Below are 19,906 nucleotides of genomic sequence, written 5' to 3'. Positions count from 1 at the left end.
TTCCCAGGCTCAGGTGATGGCTGCTGGGGTTGGGGCCGGCTCTCAGAGGTGCTGGGACTGGTCGTGCGGCTGTCCGGGCACGAGGGGTAGCTGCTGGGGTTGAGCTGGGCTCCTGAAGCTGCGGAGAGGTGGCTGTGGAGAGAGGAGGCTGCTGAGGCTCTGACGTGGCTGTGGTGCCGGGCGGGTGTGAGGGTGCAGGACAGCAACGGACGCCCCGGAGGGTGCGGGCATCCGGCTGCAGGTGGGGAGCTCCGTGCAGGGAAACGGGGCTCCGCGCACCCCTGGGCTTGGGCTCCACTCGCCTGCCCGTGGCTCGTCTCCTCTCCGCCCTGGCCATCCTGACCTGGCTGCTCTGCACGTGCCGGGAAGGAGATCCAGGGGACCAAAGCTGGGCACAGCAACGCAGGGCCGGGAGAGCCTCCTGCTCTCCTTTCTCAGCGTGCCTGGCAAGGACCAGCACTCGCCTCCCCTGCCCACCCCTCGCCAGACAAGGGGACAGCCTGGGCTCCCTCTTCACTGAGCTGCTCTCCATCCTCTCTTCAGAATACCTGTCTGCAGAGATACACACCCCTGCCCAGACAAAACCCCTGCCCTTGCTGAGAACACGCACGCTGGCAGCGCTGGGCTGCAGATGGGACAGCTCTTTCTCCAAAGCCGGGATGATAGCTGGGAAGGTTCCTCACCATGGCCGGAGTTGCTGGGACACCTTGGCTCATCTGTGATTTACGGCATCACCTGACGGACATTGGCCCGTACCTAACTCGGCACTCCAGAACACCCTACCTCTAAATGCTTCATGGCTAATAGCAGCCATCTAATACAGGAGCTTGGCACCTCCTCCCCCGCAACAACTTACGTTTTCCTCTCCCTCCACAAATAGATCGCACAACACAGTCCCATCCCAAACAGCACGGAGCCTAAGATTGTCATGGTGCCTTCTATCCAGTACTTCTGGAAGTCTTCAGGATTTGTGGCATTTGTGTTTCTCTTGCCATCCACACCTGGAGGAACAATTCCGTACGTTAGTGTGTCCTGCGCGCCACTGGCAGTCTCACAGGAGGTCTGACATTGCCAGCAAACGTTCTTTCGCACTTTGTTAGCATCCCTGAAGGAGGGAACACCCTGGGGCTGCGTTGTCTCCTTGGTTTCGGTAGAAGCAGAGGCAACTCCCACAGTCGTCGCAAATCAGTGCACTCTGGAGCCTCTCTTTCTCCTCTCGCCCCCAGCTCTCCTGCCCCGGCCAAGCACCCACACCCCGAAGGGACGGAGTCAGGCCCTCTCGGGAGACACCCCAACCTCCCTCTCCCCCTTTGCCTTTTCTTCAGCGTGGGCACCGCTTGCATGCCCCGAGTTTTCAGGACTTGTCTCCCACTTCTGGCCCCCTGCAAGACTGCTCAGTACCTGCTTTCTTTGGAAGAACGTCATCCATCCCGGCGTGGCGGGCTTCCCCGGGGGTGGACAGCACTGCCAAAAATCCCAGAAAGGTAAAGCCTCAGCATGGCCCAGGCACAGAGGGTGCAGAAGGACGGTGCAGGTTCCCTCTAAGCCGTGCCCCATCTCTCAGTGCAGCCCTTTGGACCTCAGGTCACAGGAGGGATCCCCCACTGTTGTGCCTCGGGGGACTCACGGCGAGCTCTGGGGGGCGGCTATTGCGGGAGGTACGTTCCATTAAGAGCCGCATTTCCTGTCATCTGCTGAGGCTGGCTCAGATGGCCTCCTTCCCAAAATGGCAAAGTTCTGAAACTCGGGTGAACTGGGTGTGGTGGGCGGTGAGCATCCCCCCGCATCCAGAGAGGGTTAGGCGCACACTGCTGGCCATAACCTCCACAGCCCAGAGGTGACAGTCATCCTCAGAGAGCCCTTCCTGGCTTCTTTTCCATAGTTTGGCTGCTGACATGATGTGCGGCAGCGGGCACCAGGGCAAGAGCCTGCAGACACCCAGGGATTTTGATTCAGGACGCTGGATGACCGAGGGACGGCAATTACCTAGCACGCCTGCTGATTGAATTGCCCTCGTTGCTTCATCAGAGACTGGCGCTGCCTGACTGCCTCCTTCCTGAAGCGCCTCCTTCTCCACAGGCCCCCAGTCCCTCACTTGCAAAAGAAAGCAGGCCAGTTGAACGAGATAGAAGCAACCGCTCCTCATGGGCAACATCGTATCTTCCGGAGGCGATAATTCCCAAAATACATGAGTATCGCTTAGACACAAAGCCTGGGAATTTGGGCGTGCCCCTAGTCACTAGGCCAAACAATGTGGCCTTCATGGAGAAAAATCTAAACGCGAGACCCTTTTTGGTTTCCCAGGGCACACAAGAGCCCACAGTCCCCCAAAAGAAGCCGAAAAACACCCAAGTTACCTAAAACACAAGCGGCAAGAGACAGCTAAATCACCTGAGGCTGAATTCACAGCCCTTCATTCGAGTGGCCTTCAAGTTAGGTGTCCGGCCTCAAGCTGGGTGTCCAGCTTTCACCTGTCCCTGAGCCTGAGGTGTCCCCGAGAGTCCTCAGACATCAAGGAGAACAACGAGGCTGGACCAGGCTGTGAAGCTGGGGCTGCTCCGGCCCCGGCCAACTCTGCCGGTCCCAGCGGCCCCAAGCTGCCTGCGCATCCTCTCTGCCACCCAGGGGCACTCTCCTCTCTGTTGACTTGCAGAGAGGGCACTGGCCCTCTCACGGCTTCTCTGGGATCAGCTCCTCGGCAAGTTCCTCATGCGCTCAAGACGCGAGCACCGCCAGTTCCTGCCAGCTGGACACCACTGTCTGCCCAGAGCAGCTCTGAGGAGCAACGCTCTAACTGGGGCAGCAGCTGTCCCTGGCACTCAGCTTGGACCACACCTGGCAGCAGAGACTCTGGACCGTCTCTGTCTGCAGCTCGCCAGCGCCTGCAAGGCGTGAAATTGAGTGTCACCGCAGGGAGGCTCTGATCCATCCCTTCCTGCTGTCTAGGCTACGGCTTGTCCATACAGCCAGCTAAAACCTCGGCTTCCCGAGCCTTGTGCTTAAGAGTGAGATATGCCCACCATGTGCCGCTTTGTCCAATTCCTTCAGGAGTTCCTTTAGGACTTCTGATGACCGCTGGGAAGATTTTCTCTTTTCAGCTTTGGACTTTGCTCTTTGAGGACCTCCAGCCACGTCTGGAAACAAACACACCGGAGCAGCTCCTGTGAGGTATTTCAATAGAGTTCTTCCCACCTGAACGGCAGCGAATGCAGTTCAAACACGGGATTGACCCGTGGCACGCGTCTCTCCCTTCCACGCAGGAGCATTGTGCGCAGCCCCGGGGCACATCACTGAGCCTGACCCACTCCCCCTCAGCTCGTGTGACAGCGGCTGAGGAGGCCAGGCCGGAGCCTGCAGCAGCAGCGGCAGGTTTAAACGAGGCGTAAGCGCCACCAACGGTCACTCACTGAGACAAAGAGCTGCGGTGCTGGCACGTCAGCAGCAAAGCCAGGCGATCACGGTGAAAAGGCGATTTTTTCAAGACTTTCTGAAGCCAGTTGAATCCTGGGAAGCAGCAGGGACTCACAGGGAGCCCGGAGGTCGTGCGACAGCGGCTGAGGAGGCCAGGCCGGAGCCTGCAGCAGCAGCAGCAGGTTTAAACGAGGCCTAACTGCCACCAACGGTCACTCACCGAGACATAGAGCTCTGGTGCTGGCACGTCAGCAGCAAAGCCAGGCGATCACGGTGAAAAGGCGATTTTTTCAAGATTTTCTGAAGCCAGTTCAAGCCCGGGAAGCAGCAGGGACCGCAAACAGCCCAGAGCTCGCGCGACAGCGGCTGAGGAGGCCAGGCCCGAGCCTGCAGCAGCAGCGGCAGGTTTAAACGAGGCGTAAGCGCCACCAACAGTCACTCACTGAGACAAAGTGCTGCGGTGCTGGCACAGGAGGCCGAGGTGGGGGTGATGACCTCTAATGAGCCCCATGGGTGCCTCAGTGGCTCAGAATTTTGCGGGCCGGTCCCACCAGGGAGGCTGGGTTCCGCTGGCCCGTCGGCGGGTCCCGTGCCCAGCTCCCTGCCAGCTGACACCATGGGCATCCTCGTCCCTGCCTGGCCCGGTATGAACTTCAGCCCAGAATTGCAGAACTCCTGGCATTCATGCCGTTACGAAACGGACAACAGCGCAACTGGTCTGTAGTTTTGGCTACACCTTTATTCTGCTGAAATCAGAATGGTCGACCCCTTCAGCTGTCAGTCGGGAGTCTTCTGCTATCCCAAATGCCTACCGCTGTTGGTAGCGGGGGAGACTCGGGTCGGGTCGGGAAGACCAGGCGGATATCCAGTCCCTCAGGGGCCGGTTCCTGGGTGCTCCCTGGCAGGTGGGACAGTTTCCCAGGCACAGGTGATGGCTGCTGGGGTTGGGGCTGACTCTCAGAGGTGCTGGGACGGGTGGTGCGGCTGTCCGGGCACGAGGGGGAGCTGCTGGTGTTGGGCTGGGCTCCTGAAGCTGTGGAGAGGCAGCTGTGGAGAGAGGAGGCTGCTGAGGCTCTGAGGCGGCTGTGGTGCCGGGCGGGAGCCTCTCTCGGTCAAGCCTGGCCAGCGGCAGGGACCCGCAGGGAGCCCGGAGCTCACGTGACAGCGGCTGAGGAGGCAAGGCCCGAGCCTGCAGCAGCAGGGGCAGGTTTAAATGAGGCGTAACTGCCACCAACAATCACTCACCAAGAGAAAGAGCTGCGTTACTGACACGTCGGCAGCAAAGCCGGGCGGTCGTGGTGAAAAGGCACTTTTCCCAGGATTTTCTGAATCTGGGTCAAGCCTGGGCAGCAGCAGGGACGGCAAACAGCTCGGAGCTGGGGCGACAGCGGCTGAGGAGGCCAGGTACAAGCCTGGAGCAGCAGCGGCAGGTTTAAAGGTCTGGTTTTATGGCTACGCCTTTATTCTGCTGAAATCAGAATGGTCGACCCCTTCAGCTGTCAGTCGGGAGTCTTCTGCTACCCCAAATCCCTACCGCTGTCGGCAGCGAGGGAGGCACAGGTGGGGTCGGTAAGACCAGGTGGATGTCCAGTCTGTCGGGGGCCCGTTTCTGGTTGCTCCCTGGCAGGTGGGCCGGTTTCCCAGGCTGCGTCAAGCCATTCAGTTCTCAGTCGGGAGTCTTCTGATGTCTGAAATCCGTACTGCTGTCGCCAGCGGTGGAGGCACAGGTGGCGTCGGGAAGACCAAGTGGATGTCCAGTCTTTCGGGGGCCCGTTTCTGGGTGGTCTCTGGTAGGTGGGCCGGTTTCCCAGGCTCAGGTGATGGCTGCTGGGGTTGGGGCTGTCTCTCAGAGGTGCTGGGACTGGTCGTGCGGCTGTCCGGGCACGAGGGGTAGCTGCTGGGGTTGAGCTGGGCTCCTGAAGCTGCGGAGAGGCGGCTGTGGAGAGAGGAGGCTGCTGAGGCTCTGACGTGGCTGTGGTGCCGGGCGGGTGTGAGGGTGCAGGACAGCAACGGACGCCCCGGAGGGTGCGGGCATCCGGCTGCAGGTGGGGAGCTCCGTGCAGGGAAACGGGGCTCCGCGCACCCCTGGGCTTGGGCTCCACTCGCCTGCCCGTGGCTCGTCTCCTCTCCGCCCTGGCCATCCTGACCTGGCTGCTCTGCACGTGCCGGGAAGGAGATCCAGGGGACCAAAGCTGGGCACAGCAACGCAGGGCCGGGAGAGCCTCCTGCTCTCCTTTCTCAGCGTGCCTGGCAAGGACCAGCACTCGCCTCCCCTGCCCACCCCTCGCCAGACAAGGGGACAGCCTGGGCTCCCTCTTCACTGAGCTGCTCTCCATCCTCTCTTCAGAATACCTGTCTGCAGAGATACACACCCCTGCCCAGACAAAACCCCTGCCCTTGCTGAGAACACGCACGCTGGCAGCGCTGGGCTGCAGATGGGACAGCTCTTTCTCCAAAGCCGGGATGATAGCTGGGAAGGTTCCTCACCATGGCCGGAGTTGCTGGGACACCTTGGCTCATCTGTGATTTACGGCATCACCTGACGGACATTGGCCCGTACCTAACTCGGCACTCCAGAACACCCTACCTCTAAATGCTTCATGGCTAATAGCAGCCATCTAATACAGGAGCTTGGCACCTCCTCCCCCGCAACAACTTACGTTTTCCTCTCCCTCCACAAATAGATCGCACAACACAGTCCCATCCCAAACAGCACGGAGCCTAAGATTGTCATGGTGCCTTCTATCCAGTACTTCTGGAAGTCTTCAGGATTTGTGGCATTTGTGTTTCTCTTGCCATCCACACCTGGAGGAACAATTCCGTACGTTAGTGTGTCCTGCGCGCCACTGGCAGTCTCACAGGAGGTCTGACATTGCCAGCAAACGTTCTTTCGCACTTTGTTAGCATCCCTGAAGGAGGGAACACCCTGGGGCTGCGTTGTCTCCTTGGTTTCGGTAGAAGCAGAGGCAACTCCCACAGTCGTCGCAAATCAGTGCACTCTGGAGCCTCTCTTTCTCCTCTCGCCCCCAGCTCTCCTGCCCCGGCCAAGCACCCACACCCCGAAGGGACGGAGTCAGGCCCTCTCGGGAGACACCCCAACCTCCCTCTCCCCCTTTGCCTTTTCTTCAGCGTGGGCACCGCTTGCATGCCCCGAGTTTTCAGGACTTGTCTCCCACTTCTGGCCCCCTGCAAGACTGCTCAGTACCTGCTTTCTTTGGAAGAACGTCATCCATCCCGGCGTGGCGGGCTTCCCCGGGGGTGGACAGCACTGCCAAAAATCCCAGAAAGGTAAAGCCTCAGCATGGCCCAGGCACAGAGGGTGCAGAAGGACGGTGCAGGTTCCCTCTAAGCCGTGCCCCATCTCTCAGTGCAGCCCTTTGGACCTCAGGTCACAGGAGGGATCCCCCGCTGTTGTGCCTCGGGGGACTCACGGCGAGCTCTGGGGGGCGGCTATTGCGGGAGGTACGTTCCATTAAGAGCCGCATTTCCCGTCATCTGCTGAGGCTGGCTCAGATGGCCTCCTTCCCAAAATGGCAAAGTTCTGAAACTCAGGTGAACTGGGTGTGGTGGGCGGTGAGCATCCCCCCGCATCCAGAGAGGGTTAGGCGCACACTGCTGGCCATAACCTCCACAGCCCAGAGGTGACAGTCATCCTCAGAGAGCCCTTCCTGGCTTCTTTTCCATAGTTTGGCTGCTGACATGATGTGCGGCAGCGGGCACCAGGGCAAGAGCCTGCAGACACCCAGGGATTTTGATTCAGGACGCTGGATGACCGAGGGACGGCAATTACCTGGCACGCCTGCTGATTGAATTGCCCTCGTTGCTTCATCAGAGCCTGGCGCTGCCTGACTGCCTCCTTCCTGAAGCGCCTCCTTCTCCACAGGCCCCCAGTCCCTCACTTGCAAAAGAAAGCAGGCCAGTTGAATGAGATAGAAGCAACCGCTCCTCATGGGCAACATCGTATCTTCCGGAGGCGATAATTCCCAAAATACATGAGTATCGCTTAGACACAAAGCCTGGGAATTTGGGCGTGCCCCTAGTCACTAGGCCAAACAATGTGGCCTTCATGGAGAAAAATCTAAACGCGAGACCCTTTTTGGTTTCCCAGGGCACACAAGAGCCCACAGTCCCCCAAAAGAAGCCGAAAAACACCCAAGTTACCTAAAACACAAGCGGCAAGAGACAGCTAAATCACCTGAGGCTGAATTCACAGCCCTTCATTCGAGTGGCCTTCAAGTTAGGTGTCCGGCCTCAAGCTGGGTGTCCAGCTTTCACCTGTCCCTGAGCCTGAGGTGTCCCCGAGAGTCCTCAGACATCAAGGAGAACAACGAGGCTGGACCAGGCTGTGAAGCTGGGGCTGCTCCGGCCCCAGCCAACTCTGCCGGTCCCAGCGGCCCCAAGCTGCCTGCGCATCCTCTCTGCCACCCAGGGGCACTCTCCTCTCTGTTGACTTGCAGAGAGGGCGCTGGCCCTCTCACGGCTTCTCTGGGATCAGCTCCTCGGCAAGTTCCTCATGCGCTCAAGACGCGAGCACCGCCAGTTCCTGCCAGCTGGACACCACCGTCTGCCCAGAGCAGCTCTGAGGAGCAACGCTCTAACTGGGGCAGCAGCTGTCCCTGGCACTCAGCTTGGACCACACCTGGCAGCAGAGACTCTGGACCGTCTCTGTCTGCAGCTCGCCAGCGCCTGCAAGGCGTGAAATTGAGTGTCACCGCAGGGAGGCTCTGATCCATCCCTTCCTGCTGTCTAGGCTACGGCTTGTCCATACAGCCAGCTAAAACCTCGGCTTCCCGAGCCTTGTGCTTAAGAGTGAGATATGCCCACCATGTGCCGCTTTGTCCAATTCCTTCAGGAGTTCCTTTAGGACTTCTGATGACCGCTGGGAAGATTTTCTCTTTTCAGCTTTGGACTTTGCTCTTTGAGGACCTCCAGCCACGTCTGGAAACAAACACACCGGAGCAGCTCCTGTGAGGTATTTCAATAGAGTTCTTCCCACCTGAACGGCAGCGAATGCAGTTCAAACACGGGATTGACCCGTGGCACGCGTCTCTCCCTTCCACGCAGGAGCATTGTGCGCAGCCCCGGGGCACATCACTGAGCCTGACCCACTCCCCCTCAGCTCGTGTGACAGCGGCTGAGGAGGCCAGGCCGGAGCCTGCAGCAGCAGCGGCAGGTTTAAACGAGGCGTAAGCGCCACCAACGGTCACTCACTGAGACAAAGAGCTGCGGTGCTGGCACGTCAGCAGCAAAGCCAGGCGATCACGGTGAAAAGGCGATTTTTTCAAGACTTTCTGAAGCCAGTTGAATCCTGGGAAGCAGCAGGGACTCACAGGGAGCCCGGAGGTCGTGCGACAGCGGCTGAGGAGGCCAGGCCGGAGCCTGCAGCAGCAGCAGCAGGTTTAAACGAGGCCTAACTGCCACCAACGGTCACTCACCGAGACATAGAGCTCTGGTGCTGGCACGTCAGCAGCAAAGCCAGGCGATCACGGTGAAAAGGCGATTTTTTCAAGATTTTCTGAAGCCAGTTCAAGCCCGGGAAGCAGCAGGGACCGCAAACAGCCCAGAGCTCGCGCGACAGCGGCTGAGGAGGCCAGGCCCGAGCCTGCAGCAGCAGCGGCAGGTTTAAACGAGGCGTAAGCGCCACCAACAGTCACTCACTGAGACAAAGTGCTGCGGTGCTGGCACAGGAGGCCGAGGTGGGGGTGATGACCTCTAATGAGCCCCATGGGTGCCTCAGTGGCTCAGAATTTTGCGGGCCGGTCCCACCAGGGAGGCTGGGTTCCGCTGGCCCGTCGGGGGTCCCGTGCCCAGCTCCCTGCCAGCTGACACCATGGGCATCCTCGTCCCTGCCTGGCCCGGTATGAACTTCAGCCCAGAATTGCAGAACTCCTGGCATTCATGCCGTTACGAAACGGACAACAGCGCAACTGGTCTGTAGTTTTGGCTACACCTTTATTCTGCTGAAATCAGAATGGTCGACCCCTTCAGCTGTCAGTCGGGAGTCTTCTGCTATCCCAAATGCCTACCGCTGTTGGTAGCGGGGGAGACTCGGGTCGGGTCGGGAAGACCAGGCGGATATCCAGTCCCTCAGGGGCCGGTTCCTGGGTGCTCCCTGGCAGGTGGGACAGTTTCCCAGGCACAGGTGATGGCTGCTGGGGTTGGGGCTGACTCTCAGAGGTGCTGGGACGGGTGGTGCGGCTGTCCGGGCACGAGGGGGAGCTGCTGGTGTTGGGCTGGGCTCCTGAAGCTGTGGAGAGGCAGCTGTGGAGAGAGGAGGCTGCTGAGGCTCTGAGGCGGCTGTGGTGCCGGGCGGGAGCCTCTCTCGGTCAAGCCTGGCCAGCGGCAGGGACCCGCAGGGAGCCCGGAGCTCACGTGACAGCGGCTGAGGAGGCAAGGCCCGAGCCTGCAGCAGCAGGGGCAGGTTTAAATGAGGCGTAACTGCCACCAACAATCACTCACCAAGAGAAAGAGCTGCGTTACTGACACGTCGGCAGCAAAGCCGGGCGGTCGTGGTGAAAAGGCACTTTTCCCAGGATTTTCTGAATCTGGGTCAAGCCTGGGCAGCAGCAGGGACGGCAAACAGCTCGGAGCTGGGGCGACAGCGGCTGAGGAGGCCAGGTACAAGCCTGGAGCAGCAGCGGCAGGTTTAAAGGTCTGGTTTTATGGCTACGCCTTTATTCTGCTGAAATCAGAATGGTCGACCCCTTCAGCTGTCAGTCGGGAGTCTTCTGCTACCCCAAATCCCTACCGCTGTCGGCAGCGAGGGAGGCACAGGTGGGGTCGGTAAGACCAGGTGGAGGTCCAGTCTGTCGGGGGCCCGTTTCTGGTTGCTCCCTGGCAGGTGGGCCGGTTTCCCAGGCTGCGTCAAGCCATTCAGTTCTCAGTCGGGAGTCTTCTGATGTCTGAAATCCGTACTGCTGTCGCCAGCGGTGGAGGCACAGGTGGCGTCGGGAAGACCAAGTGGATGTCCAGTCTTTCGGGGGCCCGTTTCTGGGTGGTCTCTGGTAGGTGGGCCGGTTTCCCAGGCTCAGGTGATGGCTGCTGGGGTTGGGGCTGTCTCTCAGAGGTGCTGGGACTGGTCGTGCGGCTGTCCGGGCACGAGGGGTAGCTGCTGGGGTTGAGCTGGGCTCCTGAAGCTGCGGAGAGGCGGCTGTGGAGAGAGGAGGCTGCTGAGGCTCTGACGTGGCTGTGGTGCCGGGCGGGTGTGAGGGTGCAGGACAGCAACGGACGCCCCGGAGGGTGCGGGCATCCGGCTGCAGGTGGGGAGCTCCGTGCAGGGAAACGGGGCTCCGCGCACCCCTGGGCTTGGGCTCCACTCGCCTGCCCGTGGCTCGTCTCCTCTCCGCCCTGGCCATCCTGACCTGGCTGCTCTGCACGTGCCGGGAAGGAGATCCAGGGGACCAAAGCTGGGCACAGCAACGCAGGGCCGGGAGAGCCTCCTGCTCTCCTTTCTCAGCGTGCCTGGCAAGGACCAGCACTCGCCTCCCCTGCCCACCCCTCGCCAGACAAGGGGACAGCCTGGGCTCCCTCTTCACTGAGCTGCTCTCCATCCTCTCTTCAGAATACCTGTCTGCAGAGATACACACCCCTGCCCAGACAAAACCCCTGCCCTTGCTGAGAACACGCACGCTGGCAGCGCTGGGCTGCAGATGGGACAGCTCTTTCTCCAAAGCCGGGATGATAGCTGGGAAGGTTCCTCACCATGGCCGGAGTTGCTGGGACACCTTGGCTCATCTGTGATTTACGGCATCACCTGACGGACATTGGCCCGTACCTAACTCGGCACTCCAGAACACCCTACCTCTAAATGCTTCATGGCTAATAGCAGCCATCTAATACAGGAGCTTGGCACCTCCTCCCCCGCAACAACTTACGTTTTCCTCTCCCTCCACAAATAGATCGCACAACACAGTCCCATCCCAAACAGCACGGAGCCTAAGATTGTCATGGTGCCTTCTATCCAGTACTTCTGGAAGTCTTCAGGATTTGTGGCATTTGTGTTTCTCTTGCCATCCACACCTGGAGGAACAATTCCGTACGTTAGTGTGTCCTGCGCGCCACTGGCAGTCTCACAGGAGGTCTGACATTGCCAGCAAACGTTCTTTCGCACTTTGTTAGCATCCCTGAAGGAGGGAACACCCTGGGGCTGCGTTGTCTCCTTGGTTTCGGTAGAAGCAGAGGCAACTCCCACAGTCGTCGCAAATCAGTGCACTCTGGAGCCTCTCTTTCTCCTCTCGCCCCCAGCTCTCCTGCCCCGGCCAAGCACCCACACCCCGAAGGGACGGAGTCAGGCCCTCTCGGGAGACACCCCAACCTCCCTCTCCCCCTTTGCCTTTTCTTCAGCGTGGGCACCGCTTGCATGCCCCGAGTTTTCAGGACTTGTCTCCCACTTCTGGCCCCCTGCAAGACTGCTCAGTACCTGCTTTCTTTGGAAGAACGTCATCCATCCCGGCGTGGCGGGCTTCCCCGGGGGTGGACAGCACTGCCAAAAATCCCAGAAAGGTAAAGCCTCAGCATGGCCCAGGCACAGAGGGTGCAGAAGGACGGTGCAGGTTCCCTCTAAGCCGTGCCCCATCTCTCAGTGCAGCCCTTTGGACCTCAGGTCACAGGAGGGATCCCCCGCTGTTGTGCCTCGGGGGACTCACGGCGAGCTCTGGGGGGCGGCTATTGCGGGAGGTACGTTCCATTAAGAGCCGCATTTCCCGTCATCTGCTGAGGCTGGCTCAGATGGCCTCCTTCCCAAAATGGCAAAGTTCTGAACCTCGGGTGAACTGGGTGTGGTGGGCGGTGAGCATCCCCCCGCATCCAGAGAGGGTTAGGCGCACACTGCTGGCCATAACCTCCACAGCCCAGAGGTGACAGTCATCCTCAGAGAGCCCTTCCTGGCTTCTTTTCCATAGTTTGGCTGCTGACACGATGTGCGGCAGCGGGCACCAGGGCAAGAGCCTGCAGACACCCAGGGATTTTGATTCAGGACGCTGGATGACCGAGGGACGGCAATTACCTGGCACGCCTGCTGATTGAATTGCCCTCGTTGCTTCATCAGAGCCTGGCGCTGCCTGACTGCCTCCTTCCTGAAGCGCCTCCTTCTCCACAGGCCCCCAGTCCCTCACTTGCAAAAGAAAGCAGGCCAGTTGAACGAGATAGAAGCAACCGCTCCTCATGGGCAACATCGTATCTTCCGGAGGCGATACTTCCCAAAATACATGAGTATCGCTTAGACACAAAGCCTGGGAATTTGGGCGTGCCCCTAGTCACTAGGCCAAACAATGTGGCCTTCATGGAGAAAAATCTAAACGCGAGACCCTTTTTGGTTTCCCAGGGCACACAAGAGCCCACAGTCCCCCAAAAGAAGCCGAAAAACACCCAAGTTACCTAAAACACAAGCGGCAAGAGACAGCTAAACCACCCGAGGCTGAATTCACAGCCCTTCATTTGAGTGGCCTTCAAGTTAGGTGTCCGGCCTCAAGCTGGGTGTCCAGCTTTCACCTGTCCCTGAGCCTGAGGTGTCCCCGAGAGTCCTCAGACATCAAGGAGAACAACGAGGCTGGACCAGGCTGTGAAGCTGGGGCTGCTCCGGCCCCGGCCAACTCTGCCGGTCCCAGCGGCCCCAAGCTGCCTGCGCATCCTCTCTGCCACCCAGGGGCACTCTCCTCTCTGTTGACTTGCAGAGAGGGCGCTGGCCCTCTCACAGCTTCTCTGGGATCAGCTCCTCGGCCAGTTCCTCATGCGCTCAAGACGCGAGCACCGCCAGTTCCTGCCAGCTGGACACCACCGTCTGCCCAGAGCAGCTCTGAGGAGCAACGCTCTAACTGGGGCAGCAGCTGTCCCTGGCACTCAGCTTGGACCACACCTGGCAGCAGAGACTCTGGACCGTCTCTGTCTGCAGCTCGCCAGCGCCTGCAAGGCGTGAAATTGAGTGTCACCGCAGGGAGGCTCTGATCCATCCCTTCCTGCTGTCTAGGCTACGGCTTGTCCATACAGCCAGCTAAAACCTCGGCTTCCCGAGCCTTGTGCTTAAGAGTGAGATATGCCCACCATGTGCCGCTTTGTCCAATTCCTTCAGGAGTTCCTTTAGGACTTCTGATGACCGCTGGGAAGATTTTCTCTTTTCAGCTTTGGACTTTGCTCTTTGAGGACCTCCAGCCACGTCTGTAAACAAACACACCGGAGCAGCTCCTGTGAGGTATTTCAATAGAGTTCTTCCCACCTGAACGGCAGCGAATGCAGTTCAAACATGGGATTGACCCGTGGCACGCGTCTCTCCCTTCCACGCAGGAGCATTGTGCGCAGCCCCGGGGCACATCACTGAGCCTGACCCACTCCCCCTCAGCTCATGTGACAGCGGCTGAGGAGGCCAGGCCGGAGCCTGCAGCAGCAGCAGCAGGTTTAAACGAGGCCTAACTGCCACCAACGGTCACTCACCGAGACATAGAGCTCTGGTGCTGGCACGTCAGCAGCAAAGCCAGGCGATCACGGTGAAAAGGCGATTTTTTCAAGATTTTCTGAAGCCAGTTCAAGCCCGGGAAGCAGCAGGGACCGCAAACAGCCCAGAGCTCGCGCGACAGCGGCTGAGGAGGCCAGGCCCGAGCCTGCAGCAGCAGCGGCAGGTTTAAACGAGGCGTAAGCGCCACCAACAGTCACTCACTGAGACAAAGTGCTGCGGTGCTGGCACAGGAGGCCGAGGTGGGGGTGATGACCTCTAATGAGCCCCATGGGTGCCTCAGTGGCTCAGAATTTTGCGGGCCGGTCCCACCAGGGAGGCTGGGTTCCGCTGGCCCGTCGGCGGGTCCCGTGCCCAGCTCCCTGCCAGCTGACACCATGGGCATCCTCGTCCCTGCCTGGCCCGGTATGAACTTCAGCCCAGAATTGCAGAACTCCTGGCATTCATGCCGTTACGAAACGGACAACAGCGCAACTGGTCTGTAGTTTTGGCTACACCTTTATTCTGCTGAAATCAGAATGGTCGACCCCTTCAGCTGTCAGTCGGGAGTCTTCTGCTATCCCAAATGCCTACCGCTGTTGGTAGCGGGGGAGACTCGGGTCGGGTCGGGAAGACCAGGCGGATATCCAGTCCTTCAGGGGCCGGTTCCTGGGTGCTCCCTGGCAGGTGGGACAGTTTCCCAGGCACAGGTGATGGCTGCTGGGGTTGGGGCTGACTCTCAGAGGTGCTGGGACGGGTGGTGCGGCTGTCCGGGCACGAGGGGGAGCTGCTGGTGTTGGGCTGGGCTCCTGAAGCTGTGGAGAGGCAGCTGTGGAGAGAGGAGGCTGCTGAGGCTCTGAGGCGGCTGTGGTGCCGGGCGGGAGCCTCTCTCGGTCAAGCCTGGCCAGCGGCAGGGACCCGCAGGGAGCCCGGAGCTCACGTGACAGCGGCTGAGGAGGCAAGGCCCGAGCCTGCAGCAGCAGGGGCAGGTTTAAATGAGGCGTAACTGCCACCAACAATCACTCACCAAGAGAAAGAGCTGCGTTACTGACACGTCGGCAGCAAAGCCGGGCGGTCGTGGTGAAAAGGCACTTTTCCCAGGATTTTCTGAATCTGGGTCAAGCCTGGGCAGCAGCAGGGACGGCAAACAGCTCGGAGCTGGGGCGACAGCGGCTGAGGAGGCCAGGTGCAAGCCTGGAGCAGCAGCGGCAGGTTTAAAGGTCTGGTTTTATGGCTACGCCTTTATTCTGCTGAAATCAGAATGGTCGACCCCTTCAGCTGTCAGTCGGGAGTCTTCTGCTATCCCAAATCCCTACCGCTGTCGGCAGCGAGGGAGGCACAGGTGGGGTCGGTAAGACCAGGTGGATGTCCAGTCTGTCGGGGGCCCGTTTCTGGTTGCTCCCTGGCAGGTGGGCCGGTTTCCCAGGCTGCGTCAAGCCATTCAGTTCTCAGTCGGGAGTCTTCTGATGTCTGAAATCCGTACTGCTGTCGCCAGCGGTGGAGGCACAGGTGGCGTCGGGAAGACCAAGTGGATGTCCAGTCTTTCGGGGGCCCGTTTCTGGGTGGTCTCTGGTAGGTGGGCCGGTTTCCCAGGCTCAGGTGATGGCTGCTGGGGTTGGGGCTGTCTCTCAGAGGTGCTGGGACTGGTCGTGCGGCTGTCCGGGCACGAGGGGTAGCTGCTGGGGTTGAGCTGGGCTCCTGAAGCTGCGGAGAGGCGGCTGTGGAGAGAGGAGGCTGCTGAGGCTCTGACGTGGCTGTGGTGCCGGGCGGGTGTGAGGGTGCAGGACAGCAACGGACGCCCCGGAGGGTGCGGGCATCCGGCTGCAGGTGGGGAGCTCCGTGCAGGGAAACGGGGCTCCGCGCACCCCTGGGCTTGGGCTCCACTCGCCTGCCCGTGGCTCGTCTCCTCTCCGCCCTGGCCATCCTGACCTGGCTGCTCTGCACGTGCCGGGAAGGAGATCCAGGGGACCAAAGCTGGGCACAGCAACGCAGGGCCGGGAGAGCCTCCTGCTCTCCTTTCTCAGCGTGCCTGGCAAGGACCAGCACTCGCCTCCCCTGCCCACCCCTCGCCAGACAAGGGGACAGCCTGGGCTCCCTCTTCACTGAGCTGCTCTCCATCCTCTCTTCAGAATACCTGTCTGCAGAGATACACACCCCTGCCCAGACAAAACCCCTGCCCTTGCTGAGAACACGCACGCTGGCAGCGCTGGGCTGCAGATGGGACAGCTCTTTCTCCAAAGCCGGGATGATAGCTGGGAAGGTTCCTCACCATGGCCGGAGTTGCTGGGACACCTTGGCTCATCTGTGATTTACGGCATCACCTGACGGACATTGGCCCGTACCTAACTCGGCACTCCAGAACACCCTACCTCTAAATGCTTCATGGCTAATAGCAGCCATCTAATACAGGAGCTTGGCACCTCCTCCCCCGCAACAACTTACGTTTTCCTCTCCCTCCACAAATAGATCGCACAACACAGTCCCATCCCAAACAGCACGGAGCCTAAGATTGTCATGGTGCCTTCTATCCAGTACTTCTGGAAGTCTTCAGGATTTGTGGCATTTGTGTTTCTCTTGCCATCCACACCTGGAGGAACAATTCCGTACGTTAGTGTGTCCTGCGCGCCACTGGCAGTCTCACAGGAGGTCTGACATTGCCAGCAAACGTTCTTTCGCACTTTGTTAGCATCCCTGAAGGAGGGAACACCCTGGGGCTGCGTTGTCTCCTTGGTTTCGGTAGAAGCAGAGGCAACTCCCACAGTCGTCGCAAATCAGTGCACTCTGGAGCCTCTCTTTCTCCTCTCACCCCCAGCTCTCCTGCCCCGGCCAAGCACCCACACCCCGAAGGGACGGAGTCAGGCCCTCTCGGGAGACACCCCAACCTCCCTCTCCCCCTTTGCCTTTTCTTCAGCGTGGGCACCGCTTGCATGCCCCGAGTTTTCAGGACTTGTCTCCCACTTCTGGCCCCCTGCAAGACTGCTCAGTACCTGCTTTCTTTGGAAGAACGTCATCCATCCCGGCGTGGCGGGCTTCCCCGGGGGTGGACAGCACTGCCAAAAATCCCAGAAAGGTAAAGCCTCAGCATGGCCCAGGCACAGAGGGTGCAGAAGGACGGTGCAGGTTCCCTCTAAGCCGTGCCCCATCTCTCAGTGCAGCCCTTTGGACCTCAGGTCACAGGAGGGATCCCCCGCTGTTGTGCCTCGGGGGACTCACGGCGAGCTCTGGGGGGCGGCTATTGCGGGAGGTACGTTCCATTAAGAGCCGCATTTCCCGTCATCTGCTGAGGCTGGCTCAGATGGCCTCCTTCCCAAAATGGCAAAGTTCTGAAACTCGGGTGAACTGGGTGTGGTGGGCGGTGAGCATCCCCCCGCATCCAGAGAGGGTTAGGCGCACACTGCTGGCCATAACCTCCACAGCCCAGAGGTGACAGTCATCCTCAGAGAGCCCTTCCTGGCTTCTTTTCCATAGTTTGGCTGCTGACATGATGTGCGGCAGCGGGCACCAGGGCAAGAGCCTGCAGACACCCAGGGATTTTGATTCAGGACGCTGGATGACCGAGGGACGGCAATTACCTGGCACGCCTGCTGATTGAATTGCCCTCGTTGCTTCATCAGAGCCTGGCGCTGCCTGACTGCCTCCTTCCTGAAGCGCCTCCTTCTCCACAGGCCCCCAGTCCCTCACTTGCAAAAGAAAGCAGGCCAGTTGAACGAGATAGAAGCAACCGCTCCTCATGGGCAACATCGTATCTTCCGGAGGCGATAATTCCCAAAATACATGAGTATCACTTAGACACAAAGCCTGGGAATTTGGGCGTGCCCCTAGTCACTAGGCCAAACAATGTGGCCTTCATGGAGAAAAATCTAAACGCGAGACCCTTTTTGGTTTCCCAGGGCACACAAGAGCCCACAGTCCCCCAAAAGAAGCCGAAAAACACCCAAGTTACCTAAAACACAAGCGGCAAGAGACAGCTAAACCACCCGAGGCTGAATTCACAGCCCTTCATTCGAGTGGCCTTCAAGTTAGGTGTCCGGCCTCAAGCTGGGTGTCCAGCTTTCACCTGTCCCTGAGCCTGAGGTGTCCCCGAGAGTCCTCAGACATCAAGGAGAACAACGAGGCTGGACCAGGCTGTGAAGCTGGGGCTGCTCCGGCCCCGGCCAACTCTGCCGGTCCCAGCGGCCCCAAGCTGCCTGCGCATCCTCTCTGCCACCCAGGGGCACTCTCCTCTCTGTTGACTTGCAGAGAGGGCGCTGGCCCTCTCACAGCTTCTCTGGGATCAGCTCCTCGGCAAGTTCCTCATGCGCTCAAGATGCGAGCACCGCCAGTTCCTGCCAGCTGGACACCACCGTCTGCCCAGAGCAGCTCTGAGGAGCAACGCTCTAACTGGGGCAGCAGCTGTCCCTGGCACTCAGCTTGGACCACACCTGGCAGCAGAGACTCTGGACCGTCTCTGTCTGCAGCTCGCCAGCGCCTGCAAGGCGTGAAATTGAGTGTCACCGCAGGGAGGCTCTGATCCATCCCTTCCTGCTGTCTAGGCTACGGCTTGTCCATACAGCCAGCTAAAACCTCGGCTTCCCGAGCCTTGTGCTTAAGAGTGAGATATGCCCACCATGTGCCGCTTTGTCCAATTCCTTCAGGAGTTCCTTTAGGACTTCTGATGACCGCTGGGAAGATTTTCTCTTTTCAGCTTTAGACTTTGCTCTTTGAGGACCTCCAGCCACGTCTGGAAACAAACACACCGGAGCAGCTCCTGTGAGGTATTTCAATAGAGTTCTTCCCACCTGAACGGCAGCGAATGCAGTTCAAACACGGGATTGACCCGTGGCACGCGTCTCTCCCTTCCACGCAGGAGCATTGTGCGCAGCCCCGGGGCACATCACTGGGCCTGACCCACTCCCCCTCAGCTCGTGTGACAGCGGCTGAGGAGGCCAGGCCGGAGCCTGCAGCAGCAGCGGCAGGTTTAAACGAGGCGTAAGCGCCACCAACGGTCACTCACTGAGACAAAGAGCTGCGGTGCTGGCACGTCAGCAGCAAAGCCAGGCGATCACGGTGAAAAGGCGATTTTTTCAAGACTTTCTGAAGCCAGTTGAATCCTGGGAAGCAGCAGGGACTCACAGGGAGCCCGGAGGTCGTGCAACAGCGGCTGAGGAGGCCAGGCCGGAGCCTGCAGCAGCAGCAGCAGGTTTAAACGAGGCCTAACTGCCACCAACGGTCACTCACTGAGACATAGAGCTCTGGTGCTGGCACGTCAGCAGCAAAGCCAGGCGATCACGGTGAAAAGGCGATTTTTTCAAGATTTTCTGAAGCCAGTTCAAGCCCGGGAAGCAGCAGGGACCGCAAACAGCCCAGAGCTCGCGCGACAGTGGCTGAGGAGGCCAGGCCCGAGCCTGCAGCAGCAGCGGTAGGTTTAAACGAGGCGTAAGCGCCACCAACAGTCACTCACTGAGACAAAGTGCTGCGGTGCTGGCACAGGAGGCCGAGGTGGGGGTGATGACCTCTAATGAGCCCCATGGGTGCCTCAGTGGCTCAGAATTTTGCGGGCCGGTCCCACCAGGGAGGCTGGGTTCCGCTGGCCCGTCGGCGGGTCCCGTGCCCAGCTCCCTGCCAGCTGACACCATGGGCATCCTCGTCCCTGCCTGGCCCGGTATGAACTTCAGCCCAGAATTGCAGAACTCCTGGCATTCATGCCGTTACGAAACGGACAACAGCGCAACTGGTCTGTAGTTTTGGCTACACCTTTATTCTGCTGAAATCAGAATGGTCGACCCCTTCAGCTGTCAGTCGGGAGTCTTCTGCTATCCCAAATGCCTACCGCTGTTGGTAGCGGGGGAGACTCGGGTCGGGTCGGGAAGACCAGGCGCATATCCAGTCCTTCAGGGGCCGGTTCCTGGGTGCTCCCTGGCAGGTGGGACAGTTTCCCAGGCACAGGTGATGGCTGCTGGGGTTGGGGCTGACTCTCAGAGGTGCTGGGACGGGTGGTGCGGCTGTCCGGGCATGAGGGGGAGCTGCTGGTGTTGGGCTGGGCTCCTGAAGCTGTGGAGAGGCAGCTGTGGAGAGAGGAGGCTGCTGAGGCTC

The sequence above is a fragment of the Rissa tridactyla genome, chromosome 20 (genome assembly GCF_028500815.1).
Source record: "Rissa tridactyla isolate bRisTri1 chromosome 20, bRisTri1.patW.cur.20221130, whole genome shotgun sequence".
NCBI classification, from domain to species: domain Eukaryota; kingdom Metazoa; phylum Chordata; class Aves; order Charadriiformes; family Laridae; genus Rissa; species Rissa tridactyla.
Note: the sequence above shows the minus strand (reverse complement) of the source record.